At 41.5% G+C, this 12,809-nt stretch overlaps 1 protein-coding gene across 7 annotated transcripts in view; it reads left to right on the plus strand.

Moving 5' to 3' along the window:
- The window catches only part of LOC139766293 (uncharacterized), a 540,727-nt gene that overhangs the window by 98,037 nt on the left and 429,881 nt on the right, over window positions 1–12,809 (plus strand). The gene's annotated exons all lie outside the window — the stretch shown is intronic.

Consider the following 12,809-nt stretch of genomic DNA (forward strand, 5'->3'; position numbering starts at 1 on the left):
TCATCAAGCGCATTCAATAAACCTTTAAAATACTCACTCCATCTTTTCACATCACCACTACTTGTTATCACCTCCCCATTATCCCCTTCAATGATGTTCCCATTTGCTCCCTTGTCTTACGCACTTAATTTACCTCCTTCCAAAACATCTTTTTATTCTCCCCAAAATTTATTGATACTCTCTCACCCCAACTCTCATTTGCCCTCTTTTTCACCTCGTGCACCTTTCTCTTGACCTCCTGCCTCTTTCTTTTATACATGTCCCAGTCATTTCATTATTTCCCTGCAAAAATCGTCCAAGTATCTCTCTCTTCTCTTTCACTAATAATCTTACTTCCTCATCCCACCACTCACTACCGTTTGTAATCTGCATATATGTTAAATGTGTTTGATGATAGAGTGGCAGATATAGGTTGTTTTGGTCGAGGTGGTGTGCAATGTGAGATTGTTGGGGAGAATGATTTGGTAAAAGAGAAGAGGTAGTAAAAGCTTTGCAGAAGATGAAAGCCGGCAAGGAAGCGGGTTTGGATGGTATTGCAGTTGAATTTACTAGAAAAGGTGGTGACTGTGTTGTTGACAGGTTGGTAAGGTTATTTAATGTATGTATGACTCATGGTGAGGTGCCTGAGGATTGGCGTAATGCTTGCATAGTGCCATTGTACACAGGCAAATGTGATAAAAGTGAGTGCTCAAATTACAGAGGTCTAACTTTGTTGAGTATTCCTGGGAAATTATATGGGAGGGTATTGATTGAGATTGTGAAGGCATGTGCAGAGCATCAGATTGGGGAAGAGCAGTGTGGTTTCAGAAGTGGTAGAGGATGTGTGGATCAGGTGTTTGCTTGGAAGAATATATGTGAGAAATACTTAGGAAAGCAAATGGATTTGTATATAGCATTTATGGATCTGGAGAAGGTATATGATAGGGTTGATAGAGATGCTCTGTGGAAGGTATTAAGAATATGTGGTGTGGGAGGCAATTTGTTAGAAGCAGTGAAAAGTTTTTATCAAGGAAATAAGGCATGTGTACATGTAGGAAGAGAGGAAAGTGATTGGTTCTCAGTGAATGTTGGTTTGCGGCAGGTGTGCGTGATGTCTCCATGGTTGTTTAATTTGTTTATTGATGGGTTGTTCGGGAGGTGAATGCAAGAGGTTTGGAAAGAGGGACAAGTATGCAGTCTGTTGTGGATGAGAGAGCTTGGGAAGTGAGTCAGTTGTTGTTTGCTGATGATACAGTGCTGGTGGCTGATTCATGTGAGAAACTGCAGAAGCTGGTGACTGAGTTTGGTAAAGTGTGTGAAAGAAGAAAGCTGAGAGTGAATGTGTATAAGAGCAAGATTATTAGGTACAGTAGGGTTGGGGACAAGTCAATTGGGCGGTAAGTTTGAATGGAGAGAAACTGGAGGAAGTGAAGTGTTTTAGATATCTGGGAGTGTATTTGGCAGCGGATGGAACTATGGAAGCAGAAGTGAATCATAGGGTGGGGAGGGGGCGAAAGTTCTGTGAGCGTTGAAGAATGTGTAGAAGTCGAGAACGTTGTCTTGGAAAGCAAAAATGGGTATGTTTGAAGGAATAGTGGTTCCAACAATGTTATATGGTTGCGAGGTGTGGGCTGTAGATAGAGTTGTGCGAAGGAGGGTGGATGTGCTGGAAATGAGATGTTTGAGAACAATATGTAGTGTGAAGTGGTTTGATCGAGTAAGTAATTAAAGGGTAAGAGAGATGTGTGGTAATAAAAAGAGTGTGGTTGAGAGAGCAGAAGAGGATGTTTTGAAATGGTTTGGTCACATGGAGAGAATGAGCGAGGAAAGATTGACCAAGAGGATATATATGTGTCAGAGGTGGAGGGAACGAGGAGAAGTGGGAGACCAAATTGGAGGTGGAAAGATGGAGAGAAAAAGATTTTCAGTGATTGGGGCCTGAACATGCAGGAGGGTGAAAGGCCTGTAAGGAATAGAGTGAATTGGAACGATGTGGTATACTGAGGTCAACGTGCTGTCAATGGATTGAACTAGGGCATGTGAAGCGTTTGGGGTAAACCATGGAAAGTTTTGTGGGGTCTGGATGTGGAAAGGGAGCTGTGGTTTCGGTGCATTATACATGGCTGGTAGAGACTAAATGTGAATGAGTGTGGCATTTGTTGTCTTTTCCTAGTGCTACGTTGCGCACATGCGGGGATAGGGGGTTGTCATTTCATGTGTTGCGGGGTGGCGATGGGAATGAATGAGGGCAGACAGTATGAATTATTTACATGTGTATATATGTGTATGTCTTGTTGTGTATATATATATATATATATATGTATACTTTAAGATGTATAGGTATGTATATGTGCGTGTGGCCGTGTATGTATATACATGTGGATGTGGGTGGGTTGGGCCATTCTTTCATCTGTTTTCTTGCACTACCTTGCTAACGTGGGAGACAGCGACAAAGTTTGATAAATAAATAAATGATACAAACACACATAAACATATATACACATGTACATAATTCATACTTGCTGCCTTTATTCATTCCTGTTACCACCCCGCCACACATGAAATGAGAACCTCCTCCCCCCGCTTGCATGCGAGGTAGCGCTAGGAAAAGACAACGAAGGCCACATTCGTTCACACTCAGTCTCTAGCTGTCATGTATAATGCACCGAAACCACAGCTCCCTTTCCACATCCAGGCCCACAAAACTTTCCATGGTTTACCCCAGATGCTTCACATGCCCTCGTTCAATCCATTGACAGCACATTGACCCTGGTATACCACATCGTTCCAATTCACTCTGTTTCTTTTTCACCTTTCACCCTCCTGCATGCTCAGGCCCTGATCGCTCAAAATCCCTTTTACTCCATCCTTCCACCTCCAATTTGGTCTCCCACTTCTCCTCGTTCCCTTCACCTCTGTCAATCTTTCCTCACTCATTCTCTCCATGCGACCAAACCATTTCAAAACACCCTCTTCTGCTCTCTCAACCACACTCTTTCTATTCCCACACATCTCTCTTACCCTTTCATTACTTACTCGATGAAACCACCTCATACCATATATTGTCCTCAAACATCTCATTTGCAACACTTCCACCCTCCTCCACACAACTCTATCTATAGCCTACCCCCGCAACTATATAACATTGTTGGAACCACGATTACTTCAAACATGCCCATTTTTGCTTTCCAAGATAATATTCTCGCCTTCCACACATTTTTCAATGCTCCCATAACTTTTGCCCCCTCCCCCACCCTGTGACTCACTTCCACTTCCATGGTTCCATCCACTGCCAAATCCACTCCCAGATATCTAAAACACATCACTACCTCCAGTTTTTTCTCCATTCAAACTTACCTCCCAGTTGACTTATCCCTCAACCTTACTGCACCTACTATCCTTGCTCTTATTCACATTTACACTCGGCTTTCTTCTTTCACATACTTTACCAAACTCAGTCACCAGCTTTTGGAGTTTCTCACCCGAATCAGCCACCAGTGCTGTATTATCAGCAAACAACTGACACTCTTCCCAAGCTCTCTCATCCACAATAGACTGCATACTTGCCCCTCTCTTCAAAATTCTTGCATTCACCTCCCTAACAACCCCATCCATAAGCAAGTTAAACAACCATGGAGACATCACGCACCCCTGCCGCTAACCGACATTCACTGAAAACCAATCACTTTCCTCTCTTCCTACTCGTTCACGCCTTACATCCTCGTTAAAAACTTTTCACTGCTTCTGACAACTTGCCTCCCACACCGTATATTTTTGATACCTTCCGCAGTGCATCTCTATCAACTCTATCATATGCCTTCTCCAGATCTATAAATGCTACATACAAATCTATATGTTTTTCTAAGTATTTCTCACATACATTCTTCAAATATATTCATATATATTCATATATATATGAATTATTTTGTTTTGGCTCCTCATATAAACTATCAACTTTGGTTGGTATGGTTGCTAATGAATTTGGTAAGCTACAATGATACCTTGATGTGACAATGATGTGACCTTGACCCGCAGTGTATCGAGACAGACTTCCCCGGAACTTTTTTAAAGGGAAAGTAAATGTTTATAGTTGTGTTACTGGAGTGATAGTTTTCATACATGGTGCTCTGACAAGAAAATAGTGAAATTGGAAAAGAATGTAGCTTAGACATTGAAGCTTATTCTTTCATTGAAATGTGAACAAAGGGAGCATTTTTCAAAGTGATAGAGATAGAAAGCAAAAAGGTGTTTTTCATGAATGTACTGGAAAAGTTGAGGTTTAGATAAACTTTTGGTCTGTCAAGGCTTTATTATGGCGGATGACCAACTACCTACCCTCATGTATCCAAGATATGGTTGTACTTTGTGTAATGAAGACAATTGAGAAACATCATAAGCCAATATTCCAGTTTCATGATAAGAGAAGTGGTCCAGGCAGTATGATACAGTGGTTAAATTGATGAAAACTACTATTGACGTTTGTGTAAATAAATTATACATTTCCCTTTTCCATAGCCAGAGGTTGAACCATAATGTGACATTCATTTTTTTAATTTCATTTCAAGATAGAAGTTTCAGTGTTCTAAATTATTTCTTACATTTTTCATATGTATATATATATATATGTGTGTATATGTGTGTGTGTGTATATGAATATATTATCCCTGGGGATAGGGGTGAAAGAATACTTCCCACACATTCCTCACGTGTCGTAGAAGGCGACTAGAGGGGACGGGAGTGGGGGGCCAGAAATCCTCCCCTCGTATCTTTAACTTTCTACAAAAATGGGAAACAGGAGTCACGCGGGGAGTGCTCATCCTCCTCGTAGACTCAGGTTGGGGTGTCTAAATGTGTGTGGATGTAACCAAGATGTGAAAAAAGGAGAGATAGATAGTATGTTTGAGGAAAGGAACCTGGATGTTTTGGCTCTGAGTGAAACGAAGCTCAAGGGTAAAGGGGAAGAGTGGTTTGGGAATGTCTTGAGAGTAAAGTCAGGGGTTAGCGAGAGGACAAGAGCAAGGGAAGGAGTAGCAGTACTCCTGAAACAGGAGTGGTGGGAGTAAGTAATAGAATGTAAGAAAGTAAATTCTCGATTAATATGGGTAAAACTGAAAGTTGATGGAGAGAGATGGGTGATTATTGGTGCATATGCACCTGGGCATGAGAAGAAAGATCATGAGAGGCAAGTGTTTTGGGAGCAGCTGAATGAGTGTGTTAGTGGTTTTGATGCATGCGACCGGGTTATAGTGATGGGTGATTTGAATGCAAAGGTGAGTAATGTGGCAGTTGAGGGAATAATTGGTATACATGGGGTGTTCAGTGTTGTAAATGGAAATGGTGAAGAGCTTGTAGATTTATGTGCTGAAAAAGGACTGGTGATTGGGAATACCTGGTTTAAAAAGCGAGATATACATAAGTATACGTATGTAAGTAGGAGAGATGGCCAGAGAGCGTTATTGGATTACGTGTTAATTGACAGGCGCGCGAAAGAGAGACTTTTGGATGTAAATGTGCTGAGAGGTGCAACTGGAGGGATGTCTGATCATTATCTTGTGGAGGCGAAGGTGAAGATTTGTATGGGTTTTCAGAAAAGAAGAGTGAATGTTGGGGTGAAGGTGGTGAGAGTAAGTGAGCTTGGGAAGGAGACTTGTGTGAGGAAGTACCAGGAGAGACTGAGTACAGAATGGAAAAAGGTGAGAACAATGGAAGTAAGGGGAGTGGGGGAGGAATGGGATGTATTTAGGGAATCAGTGATGGATTGCGCAAAAGATGCTTGTGGCATGAGAAGAGTGGGAGGTGGGTTGATTAGAAAGGGTAGTGAGTGGTGGGATGAAGAAGTAAGATTATTAGTGAAAGAGAAGAAAGGCATTTGGACGATTTTTGCAGGGAAAAAATGAAATTGAGTGGGAGATGTATAAAAGAAAGAGACAGGAGGTCAAGAGGTGAAAAAGAGGGCAAATGAGAGTTGGGGTGAGAGAGTATCATTAAATTTTAGGGAGAATAAAAAGATGTTCTGTAAGGAGGTAAATAAAGTGCGTAAGACAAGGGAGCAAATGGGAACTTCAGTGAAGGGTGCTAATGGGGAGGTGATAACAAGTAGTGGTGATGTGAGAAGGAGATGGGGTGAGGATTTTGAAGGTTTGTTGAATGTGTTTGATGATAGAGTGGCAGATATAGGGTGTCTTGGTCGAGGTGGTGTGCAAAGTGAGAGGGTTTATGGAAAATGATTTGGTAAACAGAGAAGAGGTAGTAAAAGCTTTGTGGAAGATGAAAGCCGGCAAGGCAGCAGGTTTGGATGGTATTGCAGTGGAATTTATTAAAAAAGGGGGTGACTGTATTGTTGACTGGTTGGTAAGGTTATTTAATGTATGTATGACTCATGGTGAGGTGCCTGAGGATTGGCGGAATGTGTGCATAGTGCCATTGTACAAAGGCAAAGGGGATGAGAGTGAGTGCTCAAATTACAGAGGTATAAGTTTGTTGAGTATTCCTGGTAAATTATATGGGAGGGTATTGATTGAGAGGGTGAAGGCATGTATAGAGCATCAGATTGGGGAAGAGCAGTGTGGTTTCAGAAGTGGTAGAGGATGTGTGGATCAGGTGTTTGCTTTGAAGAATGTATGTGAGAAATACTTAGAAAAGCAAATGGATTTGTATGTAGCATTTATGGATCTGGAGAAGGCATATGATAGAGTTGATAGAGATGTTCTGTGGAAGGTATTAAGAATATATGGTGTGGGAGGCAAGTTGTTAGAAGCAGTGAAAAGTTTTTATCGAGGATGTAAGGCATGTGTACGTGTAGGAAGAGAGGAAAGTGATTGGTTCTCAGTGAATGTAGGTTTGCGGCAGGGGTGCATGATGTCTCCATGGTTGTTTAATTTGTTTATGGATGGGGTTGTTAGGGAGGTGAATGCAAGAGTTTTGGAAAGAGGGGCAAGAATGAAGTCTGTTGTGGATGAGAGAGCTTGGGAAGTGAGTCAGTTATTGTTCGCTGATGATACAGCGCTGGTGGCTGATTCATGTGAGAAACTGCAGAAGCTGGTGACTGAGTTTGGCAAAGTGTGTGAAAGAAGAAAGTTAAGAGTAAATGTGAATAAGGTTATTAGGTACAGTAGGGTTGAGGGTCAAGTCAATTGGGAGGTAAGTTTGAATGGAGAAAAACTGGAGGAAGTAAAGTGTTTTAGATATCTGGTAGTGGATCTGGCAGTGGATGGAACCATGGAAGCGGAAGTGAATCATAGGGTGGGGGAGGGGGCGAAAATCCTGGGAGCCTTGAAGAATGTGTGGAAGTCGAGAACATTATCTCGGAAAGCAAAAATGGGTATGTTTGAAGGAATAGTGGTTCCAACAATGTTGTATGGTTGTGAGGCGTGGGCTATGGATAGAGTTGTGCGCAAGAGGGTGGATGTGCTGGAAATGAGATGTTTGAGGACAATGTGTGCTGTGAGGTGGTTTGATCGAGTAAGTAACGTAAGGGTAAGAGAGATGTGTGGAAATAAAAAGAGCGTGGTTGAGAGAGCAGAAGAGGGTGTTTTGAAATGGTTTGGGCTCATGGAGAGAATGAGTGAGGAAAGATTGACCAAGAGGATATATGTGTCGGAGGTGGAGGGAACGAGGAGAAGTGGGAGACCAAATTGGAGGTGGAAAGATGGAGTGGAAACGATTTTGAGTGATCGGGGCCTGAGCATGCAAGAGGGTGAAAGGAGGGCAAGGAATAGAGTGAATTGGATCGATATGGTATACCGGGGTTGACGTGCTGTCAGTGGATTAAATCAGGGCATGTGAAGCGTCTGGGGTAAACCATGGAAAGCTGTGTCGGGCCTGGATGTGGAAAGGGAGCTGTGGTTTCGGGCATTATTGCATGACAGCTAGAGACTGAGTGTGAACGAATGAGGCCTTTGTTGTCTTTTCCTAGCGCTACCCCGCACACATGAGGGGGGAGGGGGATGGTATTCCATGTGTGGTGAGGTGGCGATGGGAATGAATAAAGGCAGACAGTGTGAATGGTGTGCATGGGTATATATGTATGTGTCTGTGTGTGTATATATATGTGTACATTGTGATGTATAGGTATGCATATTTGCGTGTGTGGACGTGTGTGTATATACATGTGTATGGGGGTGGGTTGGGCCATTTCTTTCGTCTGTTTTCTTGCGTTACCTTGCAAACGCGGGAGACAGCGACAAAGCAAAATAATAACAATAAAATAAATTCTTCAAAGCAAACACCTGATCCACACATCCTCTACTACTTCTGAAACCACACTGCTCTTCCCCAATCTGATGCTCTGTACATGCCTTCACCCTCCCTCTTAGTCAATACCCTCCCATATAATTTCCCAGGAATAATCAACAAACTTATTCCTCTGTAATTTGAGCACTCACCTTTATCCCCTTTGCCTTTGTGCAGTTGCACTATGCATGCATTCTGCCAATCCACTGGCACCTCACCATGAGTCATACATACATTAAATATCCTTACCGACCTGTCAGCAACACAGTCCACAGTCACCCCCTTTTATAATAAATTCCTCTGCAATACAGTCCATTCTCGCTGACTTGCCAGGTTTTATCATCCGCTAAGCTTTTACTACCTCTTCTCTGTTTACCAAATCATTCTCCCTGACCCCTCTCACTTCGCACACCACCTCGACCAAAACACCCTATATCTGCCACTCTATCATCTAACACATTCAACAATCCTTCAAAATATTCACTCCATCTCTTTTTCACATCACCACCAGTTGTTATCACCTCCCCATGAGCCCCCTTCACCGATGTTTCCATTTGTTCTCTTGTCTTATTCACTTTATTTACCTCCTACCAAAACATCTTTTTATTGTCCCTAAAATTTAATGATACTCTCTCACCCCAACTCTTATTTGCCCTCTTTTTCACGTCTTGCACCTTTTTCTTGACCTTCTTCCTTTTTCTTTTATACATCTCCCACTCATTTGCACTATTTCCCTGTAAAACTCATCCAAATACCTCTCTCTTCTCTTTCTCTAATAATCTTACTTCCTCATCCCACCACTCACTACCCTTCCTAATCTGCCCACCTCCCACGCTTCTCATGCCACAAGCATCCTTTGCACAAGCCACCACTGCTTCCCTAAATACATCCCATCCCCCACTTCTGTTACATCCTTTGTTCTCACCTATTTCCATTCTGCACTCAGTATTTCCTGGTACTTCCTCACACAAGTCTCCTTCCCAAGCTCAGTTACTCTCACCTCTCTCTTCACCCCAACATTCTCTCTTCTTTTCTGAAAACCTCTACAAATCTTCACCTTTGCCTCCACAAGATAATGATCAGACATCCCTCCAGTTGCACCTCTCAGCACATTGACATCCAAAAGTCTCTCTTTCATGTGCCTATCAATTAACACATAATCCAATAACACTCTCTGGCCATCTCTCCTACTTACATACTTATACTTATGTATATCTCTCTATTTAAACCAGGTATTCCCAATCACCTGTCCTTTTTCAGTAAACAAATGTCCAGGCTTTTCACCATTTCCATTTACAACACTGAACACCCCATGTACACCAATTATTCTCTCAACTGCCACATTACTCACCTTTGCCTTCAAATCGCCCATCACTATAACCCGGTCTTCTGCCTCAAAACTACTAACACACACACTCAGCTGTTTCCGATTCACTTGCCTCTTATGATCTTTCTTCTCATGCCCAGGTTCATATGCACCAATAATCACCCATCTCTCTCCATCCACTTTCAGTTTTACCCTTATCAATCTAGAGTTTACTTTCTTACACTCTGTCATATACTCCCACCACTCCTGTGTCAGGAGTATTGCTACTTCTTCCCTTGCTCTTGCCCTCTCAGCAACCCCTTACTTTACTCCCAAAACATTCCCAAACCACTTTTTTCCTTTACACTTGAGCTTTGTTTCACTCAGAGCCTAAACATCCAGGTTCCTTTCCTGAAACATACTACCTATCTCTCCTTTTTTCTCATATTGGTTACATCCACACACATTTAGACATCCCAATCTGAGCCTTCAAGGAGGATGAGCACTCTCCGTGTGACTCCTTCTTCTGTTTCCCTCTTAGAAAGTTAAAATACAACAAGGGAAGGGTATCTAGTCCTCCCTCTCCTGTCCCCTTTAGTCACATTCTACGACACGTGAGGAATGTGTGGGAATTATTCTTTCTCCCATATCTCCAGTGATTAATGATATTAAAGCAAATACTAATCTATTTGTAACCTACCATTAGGTAAAGTATGAGTACGTTTGTTTCTCACCTGTTGGCAGTCTGCTTGTAAAAAAAGATTTTTTTACTCCAACATGCATTGTTGCTTAATATATCTTGCAATTAGAACCTTTTTTTTTTGGTGTGTGTATTAAGAGGAATTTATTTAGAGAAGAGGATACACACAATCATATATTTAGTGTGGACTCTCATAGAGACTGGGTTGTTTTGGAAAAGAATGCCAGCAAGGATATACATTTGTAAGGAAGGAAAAGACTGCTTTAGGGTTAATGGCTATCAAAGATTGGTTGATTCTTCTTAAATGGAACATCTAGAGAGATTCGAAACGTAGGCAAGCCTTTACAAGTGTTTCATTTAGAAAATCCCAGGGCTATGAAGGATATGTTCATAAAGTCTTCATTTCCTGTGATTGTGCAACAGCTTAGAATCAGATAATTTAAGGGGTGATAAAGACAGAAAATCATTCCCAGTACTTCTCCAGTAGCACCTGAGGCTTTTACTGCCATATATTTGGTAAGTATCTATTAAATTTTGTCTGCATTTCCTGCATTTGTGATATGCTAACAGCTGCTGAATCAGTTGAAAGAGGAAGTGACAGACAAGCCTTGTTCACCTCAGGGAGTGAAGCAGACAAGCTTAGGGGCCTCACTACACCCTGTCACACTCTCCTGGCTCTCATTACCATATTTTTCAGTGAATATCCAATAAGTTTTGTATGCACTACGAGAGATTTATGCTATGTAGCTGAATTTGATAATTCAAGAGGCGATATAGTGTGTCTCCCTGTAACTCCTGATAGCCCTAATTCCCTCCCATCCCACTCTAGAAGTAGCACAAGCCCTCATCGACACCTTTTTTAGTACCATTTTAATGGTATCCTCACTAAACTCAGACTTGGACAGGATATCTCAGTGGGGTAGACGAAATCTAGTTAAGTTTAATGCCTCCAAGATGTGGTTTCTGCCCATATATCTACCAAAAACTCATCATGACTCTTGTCTCTCCTTTGACAGTTCTGTAATTCCACCTCTTGACTCAATGAATATATTTGGTATCACTGTAACATCCGTTTATACATAGGATTGATTTGTGCTTGTATTGAGTACTTCATGCTCATCTGATGTGGTTCTAGCTTCGCATCCTTACTTGATAGAGTTGAATTGAAAGTGGTCTGGCTTATAAATTGTCCCAGGCAAGCTTCCAAACTTGACCCTCTTGCCCTACGCCACAGCATTGGTTCATTTTCCCTCTGTTATGGGCATTACATTGGTGTTTGTTCTTGAGAGCTGGCTGCTTGTGTGCCCCTGCCACTAGGTAGACCATGCAATACTGATCAAGCTGTCATGTCACATGATTACTCTCTTGCCATTGGCAACTCAAGGGTGGGTCATTTTGATAACCTTACATCAAGAAGCTTTAGAACTCTGCCCTCTCAAGTCTTTTCCATAACTATGACCTGGCACCTTTTTAAAAGATTGGTTTTCACTTTCTGTAAGATTCATAGATATTTTCCTTTGTCTCTTCTCTTTCCCTTTCATAATCCTCTCTATTTACGTTTATTCATTTTACTTAATCGCCATCTCCTGCGTTAGCGAGGTAGTGCAAGGAAACAGACGAGGAATGGCCCAACCCACCCACATGCACATGTATGTGCTGATGAATTTAGATCTGGCCTTGTGTGGACTTTTGTCCGTGAGTGGAGCTTCCAACTTAAAGAAAAAAAATATTACATTAACACATCTAACTTCAAGTCTACATTTGAAGTGGGGAGGAGAGTAAGGGAAGACCAACACACTATTGTTATTTACATAAACCCCTGGTGCATGGACAGGTGAATCCTATGAGAACACCTCAGAATTTGCACCTCATGTTATTCTAAATGATGAGCATAGTAAAGTATGTTTGATATAGGAGGTACGTTGTTATTAAAGTCTCAACTCTGTGACATATATTATGGAAAAGCCTGTTCTGTTCATTGATATTGATTAGGATGCAGTACTATATTGTTATGAAAATCTTGTGAAATGGTTTCATGACAATATTAGTTTCAGAATGATAGTTTTTAAGAGGAAATTTCGCAACAGTGTGCATAGTGGACTTTTAGTATTACAAATCAAAAGAAACTGTCTGTGGAATTACCTGTTTGCATAGTACAGGGAGGGATTTTTTGTTATATATAAACATTTTTAATGCATCTATTAGTGAGAAAAGTGGGCTGGGGGAAGAAGATAGAACATATCCTAATTTATGGTATTTTGTTCAAACAGGTCTGGAGATATAGGTAAGGAACATCATCCTATTGCTATCCAGTTATGGGATTTTGTAGGATGCATTGATTAATTGACTATTAAGTTTCATGAATTTAGTAAGATTAAGCATCCTTTGTATAGATAATTTCACAAATAAATGGAAGGGAAAGCTGAGTAGTTGCATGGTTATTTTTATCTGCACTGGGATTGAATGGTACCATTGTTTGGGGTTTTTGAGACATGGTGGGGGGGGGTGAACGGTGCTGATGTTTTGGGTATTCTGGTTAAATCAGTTAAGGATAAACAGGAGTTCACTGTATAGGTTTGGTAAGCTACTTCA

This window comes from Panulirus ornatus, chromosome 4 (genome assembly GCF_036320965.1).
Source record: "Panulirus ornatus isolate Po-2019 chromosome 4, ASM3632096v1, whole genome shotgun sequence".
Taxonomy (NCBI): domain Eukaryota; kingdom Metazoa; phylum Arthropoda; class Malacostraca; order Decapoda; family Palinuridae; genus Panulirus; species Panulirus ornatus.